Here is a 22,605-nt window from a genome sequence, read left to right as displayed (position 1 = left end):
CATCCTGTCTGATACCGTCCTGTTGTTTGCAAAAATGAATATGAATGAATATGAACACTAGCTGTATCCATTACAACTTTTGTGTTGTAAAGATTTGTACACAAGCAGCACCAGTGAGAAATTCTATTATTCCACAAAGTTGAAACTGAAATAAATCATAAGCTTCAACATAAGGAAGCAAACATAATTCAGCCTACTAGTCGTGTTATAGGAATAAAGTCTTGGAATTAGTTTATAATCCACAAAAGATTTGTTCTACCCTGATTCACAGGAGAATGCTATACAATGTATTTATGCTCTAAGAGATTTGGATCAAGCCAGTAAGTCTCTGTTCTGTTTTGGTTTTAGCATCACCAAAAATAAAGGCTTTGAAATCAGACCGTAGAGGATATTAGTTTATCAAAACTAATAAGATTTTTAAGATTAGTCCTTGTCTGTGCAGTCAATAGCTTTTTCTTTCTTTTTTTTTTTTTTTTTAAGAAATGAAAGCCTAAATCTAAACCATTCCAATAAATACTTGTCCAACAGTTGCACCTACGTAGGTGGCCATTAATTTGGGGAATAGGTGGTGTCTATGCTTAAAGAACCACAATATCCCAATGGTCTGCCAAAATAGTCATTAGTTATCTGATGACCATAAACCCGAGACTCCTGAGAAACTGAAACTGATACCCAGGTACTTTACAGCATATAGAAGTATTTGAAACACAAAGGAAAGAAAACAGAACTAAATACAACTCAAGTCTTGCAAGTCTGAGAAAAATTTCAAAGAATGTGGAAGTTCCCACGAAGAAAATCAGAAAGTACATCATCAAGAAAATGCTGAAAATCAGCTCTGTGAAAAAAGATAAAAAAGGGAAAGGTATTTTATGGGGAAGAAGAGGAGGAGTAAAAAAAAAAAATATGACAAGGAACTGTGGCAAACATCTGATGCTGAAAATAGATTCCCTACCTTTGTGACTTTTTAAATACTATGTTACTGATTATATGCTTCCTCCTACGTGCAGAAGCAGTATAATTTCATTATGGGGCTGGTGCAACCTAGCCTTTGCCATTTGCCTTTGTCAACTCCATCACTGGTTTTCAGTGGATTAATGGGTTTCTATTCTTATATGCTTAGTAAATGCAGTAAATCGGTATTCAGAAAAGCTTCGAGTAGTATTTTAGAGCAATAGGCATTGTTATTTAAAACTAGTGATTTTATATCAATTTTATATTTGATCCACTGTCACTTTTCTCTTATAAGTTGTTATTAGTATTATTATGCTTTATTACTATCATGTCTGTGAGCTCTTGATGTCTCAGGGCCTTGTTACATTAGGCAGCAGAAGCATATAGAGGAAAGGTAGTCTTTACTACACATTGTAGCAAATCAGATGCTAAGGAGTATCACATATAATACTGTATACTGAGTTCAGCTACTTTTAAAAAAAACCCAAAACAACGCAAAAACAAACCCCACCACACAAAAAACCTCCCAAAACCCAACACGACCCCAAACCCAAAAATAACTGGAGTTCAAAAATTAGAAAAAGTAAAAAATTGAACAGTGGATGAAAACAGTTCGAAGAAAAATAATTCACAAGTAGGGAGTTTTGTTAGCTATTATAAGAATTAAAAAGATTAAAAAGACAAAAGTTTGCTTAAGAGCAGATGACATGAAAAGCAATGAATAATTTATATCTGACAGGAAAGGTATTTCTACTCTTATTAGCAATGGAAATATTCTTTCGGTGTTCATAACTTATTTACAAGTACAGCAATGTGGAAATAGCAAAGATGTATACATGCAAAAATTATTTTTTTACAGAACAGGTGGGGAAAAAAACATTAGAAAGCCTGGGTTTTTTTCTTCTCACAGCTAGAAATACAAGAATTTAACTGTAGTGCATATACAAGAAAAACTAAGCAAAAGTAAAACCACAATTCAATGGTATGGATGTTAAAAAAAAAAAAGGAATGTAATCTATTCATCTTTCCTTTCACAAATCAAATCGAAAAAAAAATCTTACTGATTTTCCTCAACTTTAAGTCTTGTTAGGTTTTTTTTGACGATGTTCCGTCACTTACATTCAAAAACTGCCAATGTTGCAACATCCACCGTTTACTTCAATGAAGTAAATAGAATTGAGGAGCCACCATAGAACAAGATTTTACCTGGCATTCATGAAAGAAGACTTTATTCAGATGTAGCCAGTTTAACATCATGATCCACATTTCTTGTCCTTTGATCAACCATTAAACATCACTGGGAAAACCAAAACCAGGTTGTAAATACTGAGCAATCAAGAGAAAATGAGAACGTCCTAACTTCACTGCAGGTCAGTCAACCCTACACACCAGCAAAGTGACTGCAGATTGCTCAGTGCTCCAGAGCTCTCTTGAAATAGTTATTGCCACTCACTTTTGTTATTAAAATATCAGCATCAGACTTCAAGCATCTTAAATGTATTTCACACTCAGTTAAGAGCTTAGCAATTTAGATAATGTTTTAAAGACCATTAAACGTTCCTAGTTCTTCTCTTCAGTGCCTCAGTTTTACAGATATAGAGTAGCTTGAGAATATTTAAGCACTTAGCAGTATCTTATGGTCTTCAAAAAAGAAATACTAATTAAAATACAGCTAACAAAACTATCTTAGGTTTGGCTCTTAAGCAGGTCCTTTTCTCATAGTGTCATAAATCTGGCCTAAAAGCATGTTGAACACACAAAGCTTTGACTGCTCAGAATTTAATCAGAGAATGGACTTCTTATGGAGAGATTGCTAAATGCATCTGACATTTAATCTCCAATTTTCCTCCCTGCATTACCTTTAGACCGGTTTTGTATTTGTAAAGCCCTAGCTTCTCTTTGAAGAATAAGGACAAATTTCCTGTAAAATTTCAAGACAACTGGTCAAGTGTCCAAAAAATGTTAATTAATTTTTTTTTCCATTTTGAAATTTTCATTCTATAATGGACTTGTTTACCTTCTTTACAGCAGAAAAGCTTTGATTCAGAATTGTGCTTTAACTGGGGAAAATGGGAGGAAACTTCACCATAATATGTAAATACAGTGGGACCCAAATCAAGCATGCACACAAATTTCCGTGAAACCCTAGTTTTAGTTCACTACACACCATGAAAGGTTGCTGCATGGGAAGTATTGTGAGAAGGGATTTTTCTTCTCAAATAAGGACTGCCACTTTTCATGTATACAAGGATGTGCACAAAAGATGGATGGACTGTGAAAAACATTCCTACTGTTTATTTTCTTTCCTTGACCAACATGTCATTAAAAATACAAAGACAGTTTCCCCTCTTTTTGTATGTATAGTTATGGGACATCATTTAAATAGTCCATTAGCATATAAAGCTGAAGACTGTTGGAAAAAAATGAAGCGGTACTTCTATTCTGGACCTGTGCTGCATGTGTGTACATGGTATTAAAACACAGGGGTCAATCAGTATAATTAAGAATAGAATGAAACATCCTATATTTACCATTTAACTGAAACCTCCATAAAAAATACCACTTTACAGCCAGTTTGCAATAAAGTACTTCTTCCACTGAAATAGCAATGTAATACCATCCATTCTGAGGACTGCTTTGCTGTCGTGGAATACATGCAGTTAGGGTAGAAGAACAAAGCTTTTCTATCATACTGTGTATGGAAACATTTGAGCCATAAAATCAAAACAAAAATTTATAACTGAATTATAACGCGCCTGGAATTTCTTTCATGGAATAGCACTCACTAAAAGTAATAAAGAAAGAAGTAGAACCTAAAACTGAATGCATGTGTATAGGAGAAAACTTTTCCAATGTATACATTTTTTTAAATACACATCTTTTCAATTGGATTCAATATCTAGACATGAGAAATAATAGCATTCTTTGTGTGTTTAAATGCACCTTTCTGCTCAGTTAATGATAGGAAACAGCACAATAGTCCTCCTGCCCCTCTCCCATGGAAAACTTCTTAGATCCAAATGCTTTTCCAGAAAACTAAATTACTACAGAATACTGCATTTTGCAAATTATCACATATTATCTATTTCATTTTACTGGTATTTTTATATGTTATTAATACTAATTTTAAAAAAACACTTTTGCTTCTTAGCTTAGAATAATACCTTGTTCTGAAGCAGTTTCATTTCAACAGAAAAATTTGAAAACTGAGATAGAAATCAAGTTTTCCTACTTAAAACACTATCTAGCTAATCTTGGAACAAAAAATTAGTTGCTTTACCTGTCTCTATAAAACCATTTAAAAAAAATATACCCCCCCAGAAGCAGGTAGCTAACAAAAGCAACACATGTTGTTATGAATAATTCTATTTCAAAATGAAAATACTTTGCTGTTTCCACTTACCATTTTTCTCTTGTAATTTCAGCTAATATACCTCCTCATTACCACATCTTTCACTTGTAGTACCAAAGTGTAATAATTTCTCCTAATAATTCTTGACTATAATTATATTTTATCACAAGATAATGTTAACATAAGGAATGCAACCTCCTTTAATAACCATTTCCAAAAATTACAAGTGTAGGCTTTAAGAATACTAAAACACACACTTTATTCTCACTGAAATGAAAGGGATTTAAACCTCCTAAACAAGGACTGATTTAAAACTTGCATAAAAAACATTCCCAAACTGGAGCACACTGCAATTCAAACCGTATGCTGAGTCTAACCAGTAAGCAGGTTAAATAGCACAGGAACATAGCTTAATGTCAGCCCTGCAACTCAGCGACAGTATTCAAATATTCATACAGATCTGCTAATTAGGAATGTACCTGGGCTCACTGCATACTTCAGCCTGATAGGGGTCCCATCACCCCTTATCCTTCTCCGAAGTTGACTCCTGCAGGGAAGCATGCACCCAGTGTTTTGCACAGAGATTTATTTAAGGTGTTTCATATTTATTTCTTAAAAGCACAATTTCTTTCCTGTTAGAAGACACTGCTATTTCTCCTGATAATATGGATTTTTAGTACTTCATATAGATTCTTGCAATTCCTATAAACAGCACCTATTATTGATTTAATCCACAATGTGACATCATGCCTTCCAGAAAACATAAGTAGCAAGCAATAATTCAACCTATACTAAAAATAGGCCAGGGTGTTGACATTCATATTAAATCATACTAAGTATACTTGAGAAAAACAGTTAAATATTTGGCAAAACAATCATAAGTAGTTGTTTCTTATTCTTTTTGTAGAAAAAGAGTAAAAAGATGAGATAAAAAGACTCCTGAAGGACTTGATATTTTACCTAATAGCTCCATTTTTTCAATACTATATCATATATTAAAAAACCAAGCACAGAGCACAAGCTGACCTAGCACTCCCACCAAAAACTACAGTTCTTCAAAAAAGAAATAGTTTCTGAACCTTCCACTCAAGCAACAAGGGGGAAAAAAAAAAAAGCTACACCATCTGTTCCTGTAACATGCTTTTTTCTCTTTTAACAGACAAGAGCCAAGGCTGAACCTTTTTACAGGAAGTCTGTATTTAGTAGAACTTGCCATCACCCCCCATGTTCACCATGAAATGTGAACTGTTATGGTCATAAATGTATCAATCCTGCCATTATAGAAAAACATTTTCACTTAAAGTAACAAAGAAAATGTAAACGATCTCATAGCATCAGGGATCATACTCTGAATATTCCTGTGGTCCCCTTGAGTCCTGCGGTAAAAGTAGGGTGAAAGCACACTGAAGACCCAGTGTGAATTGCAGCACAGCTATCTTCTATATCGCCTCAATTCCTTTGCAGGGCACGTACATGGATGCACGTTAAAATGCTGAAAAGGTTGATTGTTTTTGTGAACTGCCAAAATTCAGGAGAAATTCCTGTAAGATGTAGGACATACAAAGAATCTCAATTCCTTTGCTTCTAAACTGATACAAGCATGGCTCAATTTGGTTTTGGGGCTCATTACCTACCCTAAACAAACAGGTCCATTAATGTATTACTGTTCATTAAAGGTATGTAAGTGTTAAATGAAGGGAAAAAGTCCCTTTGGTTCATATGGAAATGAATATGCTTACTGGCATACGTAGGCAACAGCTGACTGCTGCCTTCTAGGTCCCACCTGCTAATTTGGTTACTGAACCCAGCTCAGGAAATGGCTTTTTAGCAGCATCTCCCCTCTCAGGGTAGCACCAACCAGTCTCTTTCTTAGGACATCCTTCTTGGGGTCTAGTAAAGGAATGAGAGTCTACAGTCATGCCTATGGATTTTGACTCTGTCTGTGGTTCATGAGGTCATTTTTTCTTAGTCCTCTACTGCTTCTTGACTGGCTGCTCTCCTAAAGCTTCCCATATTTCTCTGCTGGCAAGGCCTCTCAGCAGTATCCCCTCTTGCTGCCACAGTGCTAGGTCCCAAATTCTTGTCAACATGACCCCTTGGGTTTGGCTCCTCTGGTAGGTGCTCCCATTTGCAGGCAGCTCTTACTGTGGCACGCTGCCTGTTCTGGGAGAATATCCCATCTCCGTCCTCTTCCCACCTACACAGACCTCAGCTACACAGCTCAGGTTGGAAGGGACCTAGAAAGATCATCTGGTCCAACCTTTCATGGGAAAGGCAGCCCAGATGAGATTATCTAGCACCCTGATGAGATTATGTAGCACCTAGACAGCTTCTTTGTCTTCAATCCAGCAGTAAGCACATGCAGTGGAAACAGACTGGCCCTCAAAGGACCACCCTGCTACGCATGGATGCTTCACTGTCGTGAAGCATCCCAGCTTCTTGTACACCTGATTGCTAGCAGAGCACGGGAAACTGAAAAATCCTTGACTTAAGATAAGCGCTACTTAGCAACAACAAAACATCAGCATGTTATCAACATGCTTTAGAACTACAGGGTCTGTTCCAATTCAGTCAGCATTTTTAAAGTTTTTTAGTCAAATTAACATGTTTCCTGAACTTTTCATTAGTCTACAAATCAAGCTCTCCTTGCTTGCCTGATGACAGCTGCTACTTCTGTTTCCACTGAATTCCTTTGGTACAGCGCTTTGGCTCTACTTCAAGATCACACTCCTTGGTTTTCATTAGTTTTTGGACTAGGAACATTTCCGGCTTACAGTACCATCACCATTGCTCCTTACACCTCATCTTTCTCTTGCCTGAGACAGCTGCTGTTCCGGTCTTCTTGTTAGCGGTACAGTTTTCTATCTTGGGGCTTTTATTTGTTCACCTCTCATTCAGTTTCTTGTAGTAGGAGAGTTATAAAGCATCATCTTTGTCCTTCTCAGCTGCCTCACCATATGTTTTTTGAATCCTCCAGACATCTTCCAGTTTGTGTGTGTGAGATGAGAAGTTCTGAAATGATGGTACAGGTAGATCTTCCCTCATCCCTTTCTTCCTTTTGTCATCTTCTCTTTTTATTTTTTTAGCAAGAACTGAGTGCTCCAGTATGCTCTATATTTCCAGTTCAGTTTTGGATATTGGATAAATTCATTTACCCATCAATACACTGGAAACTGGGAGACGTCTGAGTATTACAGTGATAGATACACTGCTATACAAGGGTTGAGTGTCTGCCTACAGATAAAGGTGAAGAGGCCTCACAAATAAGAGAGAGTTTGGCTCTTTTTGTAGAATGTCTGAAGACTTATGGTTACGACATCCCACTCCATCACTGGTGGCATTCCTTCTTTGAAGGCTCTTATTAGATCATAATTGAATAATTAGGTTTCTCCAATTGCCTCTTCAGGAGCTTCAGTTTTATTAGGATGAAAATAGATCCTCATATTTAGGATCCCTGAGAACTCACATTCCCTATTATTATTCTTCAACCTGGCCTTGAAACATTTAGGCAGCGTTTTGCAGATGATTACTCCATTTTTTAGTCTCCTGTTATGTACATGAATGAACGTATTTTTATCATGAACGAATCAATGAACGTATTTTTATCTGAATATTGAGATTTCTGGGAGAATGGGCAGATAGCCAGCTAGGACATACTAATTCATGGATGTAAACTCCCTGCAAATTATACTTTCTTACTACTTGAGAAGATGGCCCTATATATTTGCAGTTTGTCCCATACAGAAATTATAAGATGTATACTCACCAAGATAAAATTAATTTACTTATTGGGATATTAAGCTGACTTGCATGTAGGAAAATCTCTACCTACTCTTCAATGCTAAGTAAAAAGAACACATACTTTGTTGAATATGTACAGAGTTTTGTTTTGCTTTAAACCCTTATAATGACTATCCAGTTAATGGATAATCCTTCTACAATATCTGAAAGCTACATTAAATAAACTACATGAAATTACTGAAGTGCTTTACTTTGATATCCTGTCACCTCATGGCTGCAAAATCCATTTTAAAAAGCTGCTGATTACACTCAGAAACATTACCTCCTGCACATCAGGAAACATCACTATATCCCAATGACATCTTCCCACACCAATCTGCTAATTACAAGAAAAAAAGCAAGACTGAAATATTTCTCTAGTATCTGCAAAAATCCCCAATTGTAATCGACATGAGAATGAGACAGTAAAAGCCATCCGATAACCTTTAATACATCTCTTAGGCCACTGATAGGCTTTCACACTAATAACCACTTAAACATTTTGAAACTGCTTCTGAAAACTCCTACCACTTCTTCAATCAATCAATTACCACTAAGCAGTGATTGCTGTAGCCCTACAGAGCTAATTATCTTCTATTTGCAGCTCTTTAAGATTAAACTTTTAAAAACACAATTTGTTAGACTGATTATATGATAAAAAACTTATTAATATTGCTAAAATGAACATTCGTCTACATTAATTCTATCACAGAAAACAAACAAGCAAGCAAACCCCAACTCTCTTCCAAGCAGACAGATACACTCATTAACTCTAATCCACTAATTTGACTGCAATAATTTCCTTCAGTGATTAGTAATACAACCATCCCTATCTTATTATTGGTCAGTAAGGCAGCATGTCATGCCGAGAAGCTAATTGTTAGCCAAATCCAATAGTTACCACAAGAAATGTAAACTAGCATGAACAGCTAGTAATGGCATGAATGAGATATCACAACTTCTCCTTCTGGATGAAAGGCAGATTCTCCTGACTTTATTCAAAGTAAATGATGACCTGACTAGTGGAAGTCAGTAAAAGTTTGTCCTCATTGAGCCCAGCCAGCACGCTTGGTTCTAGCAAAAGGATGTGAAAGCAGCAGGCTTCATCTGTGACTTCACCATGCTTTTTTCTGCTCGCAATCTCTTCTACCAGATCAGGAACTGTGGATCATATAGGCTACACTGCAAGACATATTGACTCTGGATTTATCCTGAATTTATTTAAGTTCTGGATTCATCACCCTCAAATACAGAACATGAACGAGTTGAGAAAAAGCACACAATCCATGTCAGAATGTGCATGTGCACACAAGGACAAAATAGAAAGAGAGACAAGCTAATACAGGAGAAATGAACTGAGGAATAAGTTCATTACAACGGAGTATGAGGAACTGAGGGGAAAGAGGAGAGAAGATGAGGCAGCAAGAAGGGATAAAAGCAATTACCTCTGAAGTCATCCAGAGACAGCCAGAAGAGTAGTTATGGCAAGACACAGGAAGCTAAGAAAAACGGGAATGAAGAAGCTGCAAAGAGAAGATACCAGAAGGGACTCATTAGCACCGGAACCATGGGGCAGGTTGTCTTGGCAGAGAGAGTTATCTGTCACCAGAAAATACAAGCTTTTGAGAAGATGGAATGTAAGATGTGGACACTCCGAAAAAGTTGAAAAAATAAAAATGGATCCCCAAGACACCAGAGATTAACATGATGATTGTTATTTACAGGGAAAAAATGAATTGATTCTCAGGAGAACAGATCCAGGACGCCTTTACAAACGCGAAGTCCAAAAACTTTGCTATGTAAGGATATACTGGAAATACATTTGAACAAAATGTTCTGAGAAAATAAAGAACCGAATCAAAGAAACCTGGTCTTGAGGTACTAGGAAAAGCAAGCACAAAACTAAGCTACCTGTGAAGGGATCCTTTCAAGGATATGTATGCTTCTAGTGCCATGGTTGGTAATGACAGCAATGGTTTACATGAATGCTAAAATCCTTCAGCTGCAAATGAAAGTGTAAACTGTGACTACCAGAACTATAATGCAGGATGAGATCTGCAAAACATGAAGAAGGTATTTCTAACAGCAATTTTCTAGGGTTTTTTTTCAACAGTTTGGGAGTAAGCATTCAGTTCCCATTTGGTTTTTATTTAGCTATAGTAAAAAAAGGCTTTTAAGATGTTACAGAGGGGCGGGGGCTGTGTGTGTGTGTGGTGTGATAGAGGGAGAGAATAAGCCAGAAAAATGAATACCATTTTTGGACTGAAAAATCTTGGACAGACAATACTAGATATTTCTTCGGGTTTGTGGTATACGCCATAAAAGTGAGGTCGAGTGAAACAAATGATCATGTGCTGATGATCAATAAAATTGATCCCCTAGAGCTCATATGGCATTGATTTATTTAAAATGACTGTAAGAAAATTACGTACCCATAACAGACTTCAATTCTCAGGTCACTGACACTGACAGGATACCCCTGCTGAACAAAATATTATGAAGATCAAATTGATTTTTGCTAGGCATGATACAACTGACATTGCATCTGTGGAGCCTAGAGAGTGGAGCACAGGCTGCCTGCAGTAAAGTCTGGGTTCAGATGTGGTAGCACATAGTTCTCATTATTTCTAATCTACTACCACTTTTAATTAAAAAAGGACTGAAATATGAAAGTTCTTAATGACGAAAGAACAGTGATTCTGATCCTTGATACATTACCCTGCAAACTGCAGAACAGTAAAAAGAAAGCAAAAATGCTGTGTAATTTTCAGATATTATGTGCAAGTAAACCGCAGAGTTACAAAGTCTGTATTGATGTAATTTGCGGCTGAAGAAATTAAGGATTTGCAGCAGCATATATGGATAGAGAAAGGTAAAGGAGAAAGCAACAGGATTTAGAGTTTCAAAAGATGCCATGAGTCTGTGAACATGATCCATGGTTCCAAAACAGCTCCAACTTCATCCAGAGCTCTCCCTAGAGGCTAGGGATTGTCCCCCAGAAGGGTGTGCATTTATGAATACTTAAACCATATTTTTTCTGCTTCCAGAGGGAGGGATATAAGGGATGAGTTTGTCATTTTGTCTGAAATGAAAACAGACTAAGCAAGGGGACTTTCACTATACAACTGCAGTGCTGACACTTTAAGGGGGATTTACAAATTAGAATGTCTCTACAAGGCACTTCCAAAACCGGCTGAGTATTGCTGGAAAGCTACTCAATAGATCGGATACATGTATTTGGAACTGCATGTTATAACAATTTGTGAAGAATTTTTATTATTAAGAATTGACTGGAATGGAACTGCGATAAATGCATTAAATTTCTGTTGCTACCTAAGTATTACAACTTGACAGACTAAGACTTTGTGATAGTAAACAGGTGCCACTGATACTGCCCTTACTACAAACTAAAATTTTATTTTAAACAGCAGAGGCTTATTGTGTTGTCTTTGTGGGCTATTATGAAAATACACCACCACCCCACGCCATGCCCCACCCCACCGCCGACTCACAGATAGCTACACAGATCTTCCTCTGAATTCTGACTCTGGAACAAGCATAGCCTTTGTAAGGTAAAACTGAGCAAGCAGAGAAGCAACTGCTACAAGTGATGTAAGCACTGTGTACTGAGATATGAACTGCATCAATCCATTTGGTTTTATACTAGGTCAAAACAACTGGTTTTTTAAGGATCCTCAACTAAATTTATTTCATCTAACTTCTCCTATGACTTCCAAGGCAAATGCAGCATTATTGTTATTCTGTCATTTACACCTACCGCTCCAATGAAGAAACCTTATGAACTTTATAATTTGGTAGTAGTACCTTAGCAATTTTATTTCCAGCAGAAATTCTAGATTGAGATTGCCCTTCTTTTTGATGATAAACCTTTTCATTTTTTAATTTTCTTGTCTTGTTCCAGAATATTTAAGGATATGATGACAGTGCTTTATACATTTCCCTAAAGGTTTGGCTCGAAATATTTTGTATTCCATCTCTATTGAAATGATTTACTGTCAGAATCAACAAATCCACAGCCCCAATCTGGAGCTGCAGCCTAATAATTCTTTCACACAGAAAATGTAACGTCTCTCTGCTTATATCCAATGTGGCACTCAAAATGCTTTCAAGATGATTTATGTACATAATACACATCAATATGTGGAATACATCTCTTCAAATTAATTTCTTGTGAAACAATATTCTCTTCCAAATATTTTAATTTTGGGAACATTTTAGTTGGTTCAATAGAAGTCAAGACATGATTTAACATTGGTCTACATGTTAATCATGTAAACACTACTGCACCGATTTATCTTGAAAATCTGAATGCTTGTTATAACTTGGGTTATTGCAATGCTTTTTCTAGGGCTCAGTACCAAACAGTTGTTGATGGACTATAGTTGGATAGCTCTTACTGTATTATTTTAAGATGATTCAACTGTCAATTTTTAGACTGTCAAAGTGTTAAGCTTTATTGTATATTGTTAAAGAAAGTCTCTTCCAGTAGCTATTTTGTTTTTTAACTGTCTCCCACTTTTATACATTCTTACATTAATTTGCTAGTGGAGTAATAATCCATGCTATTTTTCATGTTGTTGTGATTAAAAATATTTTAAAACAGTGTTGACTTAAAGAGCTGTCAAATTACTGAGTCCATAGCTGGTCAGAATACAGATTGGCTTTTCTAATGTGCTGTAGCTGATACTCCATTATTTGATGAAATGGAAATAGAACCAGCAAAATAAGCAGCCAAAGCTTATTATTTCATGTTGAAATTTTTCTCAGCTCTGCAATAATCAACAGAGACACTGCTATTGATATCAATTTCACTGGGACAAACATTTTTATCCTAGGAAGCAACTGTGATGAATACTTCGGTATCTTGTATTCATCTTTTTCTCACTTTATATTTCACACTGCATAAAACTTCATTAAAGAAATCTCCATCCTTCCAGCAGTAAAGAACAAGGTAAAATATTCTTTGAAGTCCATCCCTCCTATCAATGCCTCTGTGATCATGAAGGAGGCTGGGGACTACCCAAAAAGGCAGGACTACAGAATGCGCTTCTCACCTTCCCCGTCATAAACACAATTGGATTCAGTATGCTTAAGAAGTGCACAGACAGGATTGCAGCAGCAGAAAGGATAAAGCCATTGGTCTTTGCCTTCCGAGGGGGAATAACCTTTCTGGGACATAACATAACTAAGCAGAAGCATTTCAGATGCTGCTATGGGTAAGAGGAGAAAAAGGCAGGGTTGTTTGGCATAAAGGAATCATGGCAGAAGGATTTTTGCATAAATAGGATGCACAGAAAGGAAGAAACTATGCCTAACATCAACATATTCCCAAACCTGCAAGTTGTTGGGAAGGAAAACTTTCTAGCAGTGCCATCGGTTTAGTCACATATTAGGAAGGAGCTTGCAGGTTTCTGTGGCTTGTACTCTAGTCTGCTAGTCCCCTTGCTATCCAAAGTTAGCACAGACACACAATGGATAACTTCTTTAGGATTTAGAATTCTGTTGCACTAGATCAAAGACATGATACGGCTTGTCATATCCTTTGGGATGCTGACAAGGTCAGGGCAAGTAATGTTTTTTATTAAATATCTTCCAGTCTAAGGACAATCACAGTGCATGGAAAAAATAAGTCACTTAGAAGTCAATTTTAACTACATTATGAAACTGTATTATTTTAAAATAAGTAATTATACTTGAGATTGGCCTCAGAGTCTGTCAGAAGATGATGTTGGCCAAAATGTTACAATGCAGATTCATTTTTTCTCTAAAGAAAGAAATCATCCCCCCCCCCCGTCACCTTTCCCTCCTCTGGAAATCTCTCTCTCTCTCTCTAATTGGAACATTCGTAATTAATATATGATTCTCCAGGTCAAAATATTTTCAAAATCAATGCATGAAGTTAGGCACTTAAATCTGTATTTATAAATCTAAACAAAAATACCTCAACTTCAAAAGGAGCTGAAAATGCATATTTGCAGTTCCCTGTATTTCCAGAAATGGGTCTACTTTTCAGTCAGCCACATACCTGTGATTTAGAAGCTCAAATTTAGGTACTGAGAAGGCATAATTTGACACACCACAGCTTTCTTCAGTGAATATGAAACCTGAATTCACAAACAAAACTGCTGTCTTGATTCACAATAGAATAGGTTAATTTGCCAAGAGATACACTACAGCTATTCTTCTGATAAAATCAGAAGTATGTAACTTTTAGCAAAGTTGGAGAATACACTGGCGTGAAAACAGTTCTTGCTACAGGCAAAATAATTTTACTTTTGGCAGGTTTACAGAAAAGCAAGTCAGTTACATTTTCACCTCAGGTGGTTTGTAATATCAAAAAGGCAGTTCTTGCAGATGGAAAACTGTCATTACATAAGGACAAGCTGTTTGCTGGGGGAAATGGACATATTTTGCTCTCTGTCAAACCTGTGAATATTGGAGAGAAAATCTGTTTTCATACAGGAATACTCAAAACAGAAGCTGATAGTTTAATGGAGTTCTACTTGACTGACAGAGTGGCTCACCAGACTGGTGACTGGCCAACTTGTGCTTCAGTTATTACACAAAGTAACCATAAAATTTCAGTGAGGAGTTGCATATACAAGAAAACAGTAGTGTGGACCCAGAGATTCTTTCAGATAGCCTCAAATAGATCTGGTGAGCTCAGCACCGGTGCATGCCTCTGGAAATGATAAGTCACCAAGTCAAAGACCCCAACACCACATTTCCCGCAGGACATGCACCAGTTGTCCACTCAGGATACTCTGGAGTACTTTATTCCTGCTGTAAACTGTCCATCATTAATGACCACTGATGTAGAAAGAACCATAAAGAAGGCATACAAACAGGTGAAGAGCTGCTAGAGAATAACGTGCAGCTCATTAGCTTTCCCCAGGCTTTCCATGTCGACGCAAAGCAAGGGTGTGGAAGTACTGTCTGTTGCCACTGCGTGCTACCTATGTTTAATCAGTTGGAATCAATCAGTAGGTGGAAAGCAGCAAAAGCAGGAAGTCTTCAGTGGTGGATCTGAGGGTGTCTTTGAAAGGACTCACTAATACTACCTTTAATAGGGCAGAGCCATCAGATCCAAGATTTACACAGATGAAGGTTGCAAACCCCAGAATTTTAGCACAGTTGTATATAAATCCAACAATTTATCGCCGGAAATTGATCCAACCATGAAATCTTGAACTTCTCAGCAAAAATTCAGACTTAAAGCTAAATAAAATGCAAGGTATGTAGCCCAGCAGAATATTCCACTAAAAGGGATTTATTTACATTGGGCCAAACCAGTATTTCTTAAATTTCTCAAAATTTGGGTGTGCCTACCATATCAGCTTAATTTTACTCTTTGCTCCCAGGCTCAGGTCTTATCATCATCCACACTCCCTGCAGTCCCTTCTGTGACATAACCCACAGAGCAATTAGTTTATACAGGGGTGGTAGGGATAAGGCTCTGTGCCTTCCATGCCGAACAGCTCTCCAACACTATCCCAATAATCCCTACATTTCTGTATGTCCACACACATCCTCCTGCACCAGCAAGTGAAACATACCTTGACAAAGCTATAAGACCACTTTTGCTGATGCACAGCAGCATGCTCGTTTTTTTACATGATGGACTAGAATGCCAAAAAGCAAGTTAAATTGACCTTCCGCAGGGCACTGACGCAGGCCCATAGGATCTTACAGCAAGACCAGAGAAGACCAGTGTACTCCCATCTCTGTCTGTTAGGCGCTAGGCTGGAAGCGCAGTGGCCTCTGCAGGCCACCACAGGCTGCCTGACAATGCCAGTTGAGATTCATAAAGCTCAAAGAGTGTACCTTCAGGCATTCACTGCACACAGAAAATGTGCTTCCAGAATGCCAGGCTGCACCAGATAGGTGTAGTACTGCTTACGAGAGAGGGTGGGTAAAGCAGTCTGGCATCTACCATAGCTTCTTCTTCTGCCTCTGCCTGGTATGGGAAGAGGAGAGTACAGGCAACAGTCACCTCTGATGAGGTCTCCCCAAAAAACACTTGCCATGGGGAACAAGACAAAGTTTATGCCTTCTAGTCAGGTTTTTGTCACCTTTGCTGCAAAGGAAATGTGTACGAAAACATGCCTGGCACCTGTGCAACTCAGACGTGACAGAAAACCACACTGCAGAGGGAAGAGCCACCTCTGTTACCATCACTCTCCCATAGCCACTCCAACTGATGGTATAGCAATGCATAGAGTACATTTCCAAATAACAACAAACTACCTTACAGCTCGTATCACCAACCACTGAGTGTGCAACATGCATCTGCAGCAGAAACACTAGGGTGAACAAATCTCACAGCAGATGCTGCCCAGTGAAGTATCCATTTATTCCCCTGCATGCAGACACACTTCCAGCATGAAGAAACACTCAAAGCATAAGAAAAATCAATAAGGTGGTGAACTGGAAGGTCTAGCTCTAATTGATATAGTATCAATGTATTTCACATAAAGAAATTTGATGATAGGAGGATAATCAGGGAGACAAGACAATACAAAGAAAAAATAAAAAGGAAAGACTGAGCAGGCTGTGATGGTTAAGAGAGCTTAGAATTTAATCAAATTAGCAAACATCCCAGTGAACGAGTAACATAAAACCCATATAAACCCATCGATCAGAAGAATTTGCCTTTGGGTTTATGTTACCCGTACGCCATCCAGGATGGGGTGACTGATCATGACACTGGAATGGGAAGGAGAAACTCAATGTTTAGGTACTAGCAAAAACTGCTTCAAGAAACAGCTGCTAAGGGAGCTCTGTAGAGAAGATGCAACCTTGGTTTGGTCTCGAGGAGCATCCAGGATCTGATTGAGCATCACACAGTTAAAGAGCATGCATGGCAGTGTGGGTAGTCTAAAGGCCAAGAGACCTAGATACCATCTTGGTAGCATAAGGCAAAGCACATGACCTATTAAGAAAGACTTAAGGAATTAGTGCACATTCCTCTTATTTTCTGCAAAAGGGGCAGAGCTGGCTCAAATAAGCAAGTAGTCAATAAGCATTGCATCTGTGTTTATTCCTCTTCTATGTCTATAAACAGAGGGTAGCACCATTCCTAGCTTCCTTTTGCCTCTCAGAGCCAGTAACAAGGGTCTCAGTGGCTGGTGCATACCACAACAAAACAGCTGACCTCATTTGTAAGTTATATGCTACACCACACATATATGAACGGAGTTCTGAACAACAGCAATACAGATTTTGAGTAAATCGCAAAAGGATTACTAAGATATACAGTCTAAACATACCGAGTAAGTTGAGAAATGTTATACAATCCAGTGCTTGCCCCTAATAATGAATGGTGAGATCAATGCCCCTTTTCACTTGCTCCTCATTTTAATAAGCTGACAAGGTTCAGCGTAACACTAACCCTACAAAAGTATTCTGGCGTGTAATATGGAGGCTAACACAAACATGTTTGGCAACTATCTGTTGAAATGGGCGAAATCAAACATATTTTCTAAATCATCATCAATAATTATCCAGTATGATTTAACATTTTCCCATTGTTTTTAAGTGCCAAGGAATCTCTTACAATTCAGTAAAGTTGGCAGCACATTAATTTCCTGCCCTTATGAGATTTAATAGCCTTTTTTCATCACAATTAAAATCCATTCACATAATCCCTTTCCCAAGTATTCTCCCTCCAGAAAATTCAAATCCCATTACATCTTACTCATTGGTTTCTACCCAAAGGTTCAGATCTGTAAAGCTTGAGAGGAGTTGGACTCCAGTTTGGAATTTTGCTTTAGGTTCATCTCTCACATCTGAATATGAGAGGAATGAAGCCCATGCCTGATGTTTTATGATTTAACAGACTCAGCTGTAGTGCTTGCTTTCTTCCAAATCTCAGAAAGATCTTTTTACTCACACTTTTATGCTTTATGAACTATAAATTGTTCACATTCTAAATTTTCTTTTATAGCTATATTACATTTTTAAAACAAGTTTTCCACCACAACAAATACTCGTGTCTTAATAAAAGACATCTTCCTTCTCCCAATTGCTCTACTGCAATTTTCATTCTGCCATGGGGGAATCCCAGTAGACTTTCAGAGGTACTTTTCGTGATCCGCTGGCAGTGCTCTAATGCTCTTTATCACAAAATCACAGTAGTTTTTATCATCTTTTAGGCAATTTATAAAATTCTACAAGCCTACTATGTGACAATTTAAAATAATGTTTTACAAGATTAATCTATAGAAGTGTAAAAAGTACAGTATGTGCTTTGAAAAGGTCACAGAGAAGCTTTCCATTAAAGAAATCAATACGATCACAAACAGATCCTGAAGTCATATTACCATTTTAATTGGCTGGCACAGCCTTCTCACAATTCCACCTCAACAGTGACATTAATTACAACTGTGAGAGTACAAGACAGTGCTACCACAAACAGGAAAATAATTATTACGCATTGACTGGCTATCTTTTGCTACTACCCAAACATATCAGAGTTACTACATTTAAATATCTAACATTGTTTTCTACTCAATAGACTCACCTCTTTCTTAGACTGATTTTGACTGTCTGTTCTTCAGAATGCGATTTTAAAAACATTAGACCCAAGCACTCCAAGCTAGAGTTTAAAAAAAGAAAAAAAAAAAAAGGAAAAGAAAAAAACACTTCAAAGCCACAGTATTGAGCAGCATTAAGACTGGCTAGCTAAAGAGCGATGAACTTCTTTGCCCTCTTCCCAGAGAGATGCCAGGGCAGCTGCCATACTGGTGAGCTGCAGAAGTTGCTAACCGCAGAGGAAGAGGAAGGCTGCCTGTCCCCACTCCCCATTCTTGGCTCCTGTAAAATGCCAGCCTCATTCCTTCTACTCTGGCTCCTTCTCTCAATTTGTTTTTTTTTTAACTCCTTATCACAGTTTCTCTCGCAAGCTCATGTCTGCATTAATCTGCTTTCATCTCTAGCCTTTACACGTTACTTACCAAGTTAAAGCTGCCTCTCGACGTTACGTTCAACGTGTGTGTTCCCACTACGTCACTGGCTCCCAGTTTTTGTCATTAGCCATGGTCTCACTGCTTACCACATCCCAGGCTCCAACACACAAAAAGTTCCGCTTCCTTGCCTCCCACTCCTATAACCCCAGCTTAAAGTTGCCAAACTCACTTGCCAAACTAGTTACTGTTCCTTCTGCCTCCTGCCTGCCCCTCAGTTCTAGCGTCACCAATGTTATTCCAAAATATTCCTTCTTTGTCCTTGGTATGGCTCCAGGCCATTCTACATTCAAATTAGACATACCATCTTCAAATCCACTCAGCTTGATTACCAGCATGGGTGTTGCTGAAAGCATGTAAGACATACTCGAGAGCAGCTGGGGACAGCAATTGCAAGAAAAGTTTGATTTACTCCATAGGGACGGCATATGAGCCATCTAGTCAGACCCAGGAGTTACGAGAAGACGGCGTTTGCTGTGCTGCTAGGTGAGTTAAGCACACACTAGCTGGCCAGCACCACAAGCGCCAGAGGGACAGAGCATGATCGGAGAAGGCAGAGTCCTCAGAGCTTTCAATCTGCCCTGACATACATGCAAAGCTCTAGTTTTTGTAAACATAATTTGGCCATATTGGGGCAGATATTTTCATGAATATGGCAAACCAACACCTTCTTAAATTTCGTATGTCTTCTTGAAAACATGAAAATGCTAAAGCTTAGTAAATTATCCTGAACCTATTTTTAGCTATCATTTCTTTTTTCTAAAGAGTTATTTTTCCTTCATCTAATTTATGAAAAATATGTGAAATTAGCTGAAATATTTAAAAAAAAAAAGTATCTAGCAACCAACAAAGAAAATTCCAGCTCACCAAGTAAATACGCACAAAGTTAGGAGAAACTGAAAGGGTTCTGAATACACTCTGACAAGACGAAGTGTGTCTGTGTATATATATGCATGTATACACATGTACACAGTCTTGTCTATATATTAATTTGAAATACTCAACCTCTTTATATTCTTTTGGGGAGGGTATGGTATTTGCTTCTAAAATGTAAAGGTTTAACAATGTCCCAGAAACAACTTAATATATTTAGTGATTATGTAAAGTGTATTTTTAAACTCATGTAGAGTTTCTTAATGTTTGGACACTATGAACATAAACACAAACAGATTAAAAAGTAGGATTTGTATAATACCTTGTATCTGTAGGCTCTATGCTGGACATAGACTATAAATAGAAGAAAAAGGAACAGTTAGACATTAAAATTCAATTTAGAAATTAATCTGATGATCTGTAGCTGACATTTGAGATTGCAAAAAAGTATCATACGAGAGATAACTGTTAAAGAATAACTATGGCACATGAAAAAAATGTCTGCAGGTTCTATGAATAGCCAGGAATAAGATGACAGAAAGCATCCCTGGGCTTAAAACACTGACTAAGTAACTTTCGTCCTTGATCAGACCTTTGAACCTTATGAATACAAATCAAGGTTCTGCTGTAGCAGAGTATCTCTAACCCATATACAAATACAGCTTTGTCAATTAAAAAGAGATATTTAGTACGTAGTGATAACTCAGCAAATGTTTAGAAAAGAAACTTACCTTTCCGAGAGAAACTCTTATTTTCTCACCCCCATGAAGACATTTAAATAAGTGTTTTACTTCAAGGATATTAGTAACCTCTTTAGGAGGAATCTGTGCCTGCCCAAGGCTCGATGCCAACCTGCTACAACCAGCTGCGATTTGTTTTGGTATAGGCAGTGCAAATAAACGACTGTCTCTTGGCACTTGGGAATTACATTGAATTTTCCCCACTGTCAGAGAAGCATTGGCGAATCAGAGAACTTATCTGCCGTGCAAACAAGGCCAAGCATGGGCATCATCAGGACATTTTAGGAAAAAAAGATCAGGTATTTCTCTAGTTAAGATGAACAAAATCTAGAAGCTGTATCTCCTCTTCCTAAGATGCAGAACTCTATACATCCAAGACAGAAATCCAGAAGAACAGGAATAAAATTAGTCCCAGTTTTGCTTTGTGAAATACACCATTTTCATGGTTAACTCATTTCTGATTTGGGCTGTTTCTGAGAATACTCTCTCATTAACATGAGTAGTGTTTCATCAATGGTCTGCACTGGTGAAAGATTTTTTTGTTTAAACATTACTCTCTTATTTGAAATAAAACCCAGTTAAGCAGATATGCTGATTCATATAGTTGACATTTTTAATGTAGGCTAGCTAAAATAAATTTAACTTCACCGACGCCTATTTCTATTTGCAATGCCATTTTCTAATAACTGTATTTTAAAGCCTAAACCAAAATCTTCTCAGTGAATTAGTCACCAGAGATGGTTACCTAGCTCCAAGAATATAGAAACACACTGACATTGGCAGAAAAGCTAACCAGTTAATTAAAATCTAAAGTATGTTCAGAAACCTCTCAAATACTTAATGCATTGCTGAACGTACCAAATATATCATGACATTAAACTAAAAAAAGAGGTCATTCAAAAGAATGGGAAGTACTAAGAACAGAAATATCCAAAATAGTAAAATAAAAAAGTATTTACCAATCTTAAATTCTGCATGCAAGCCACAGTTCCTTGGTTTTAACTGATTTTTTTTTTTTTTTTAAATCTTGCAATATTCTTATCATTGCAAATAAAATTCAGAAAGTTTAAGGCTGACATACAAAGTCACCAATATTACACGGAAGAGAACAAGTGCAAGGGAACATTCTGAATAAAAATGTCACAACTTTTGTAAAAGTGGAACTTTTATCCACTGAGCTACATTACTTCATCAGTAGCTGAGTATTACGAAAGTGTTTAATTAACTATTACAGCAGAGGAGAGCATAACTGAAATCCCAGTAAATATTAAAAGAACCAAATTGAAGTTGCATCCTAGTGCATATATGGGACTTACAAAAGACTTTATCACCAGAATTCAAAGAGCACTATATAATATACTATAAATAAATTATTTATAACCATTAACAACTTTTCTTTTTATACAGTTATGGAGACTTTATACAGTTACGGAGTAGTTTACCTTTATATAATGTGTGTATCTTCTTCAGGGTGCCTTTACCAATTTACACATATCTTCAAAAGCCCTTCAAAAGTGGTTTTTTTGCTGTACTGTGTTTACATATATATTTCAGCATAAATTGGTTGCATAAGCATAGTTAAACTCAGTTTCACGTTGAAAAATTCAAGTTAATCTTAGAAGACTTCTATCTGGTACAGGAAGCAGTATCCAGGGCTGGGTTGATACTTCACCTGTCTGCGTTTCAAGAGTTTTGCTGTGTAGAAACTGTGCAAAACCTTGTTGCTGACATTTTGTTTGTAAAGATCAGGTCATTGTCCACAACCCAGAGGAAAACCCACTTAATAATAGGTGTCATTCAGATTTCTCCTATTCACTATAGAGGAATTGAGGTTAGAACAGATGAAGTGAATGATCACTAGGATGATGCGGGGAAGTGAGAGGCTGTCTTACAAGACAATAATAGTGTGCAGTAGAATAATAAA

The 22,605-nt window shown here is 37.3% G+C and overlaps 1 long non-coding RNA gene across 1 annotated transcript in view; it reads right to left on the bottom strand.

Moving 5' to 3' along the window:
* Nucleotides 1–16,766: 16,766 nt before the first annotated feature.
* LOC127018083 (uncharacterized) overlaps nucleotides 16,767–22,605 on the bottom strand; it is a 284,395-nt gene continuing 278,556 nt past the window's right edge. Inside the window, exons 9-11 of the long non-coding RNA XR_007766704.1 lie at nucleotides 20,264–20,295; nucleotides 18,627–18,701; nucleotides 16,767–16,810 (exon numbers count right to left, since the gene is read on the bottom strand). This is a non-coding gene — a long non-coding RNA (uncharacterized LOC127018083). The remainder of the gene's footprint in view (nucleotides 16,811–18,626; nucleotides 18,702–20,263; nucleotides 20,296–22,605) is intronic.

This window comes from Gymnogyps californianus, chromosome 6, assembly GCF_018139145.2.
Source record: "Gymnogyps californianus isolate 813 chromosome 6, ASM1813914v2, whole genome shotgun sequence".
Lineage (NCBI taxonomy): Eukaryota > Metazoa > Chordata > Aves > Accipitriformes > Cathartidae > Gymnogyps > Gymnogyps californianus.
The sequence above is the reverse complement of the archived record's forward strand: the minus strand, read 5'-3'. Positions and strand labels throughout refer to the sequence as shown.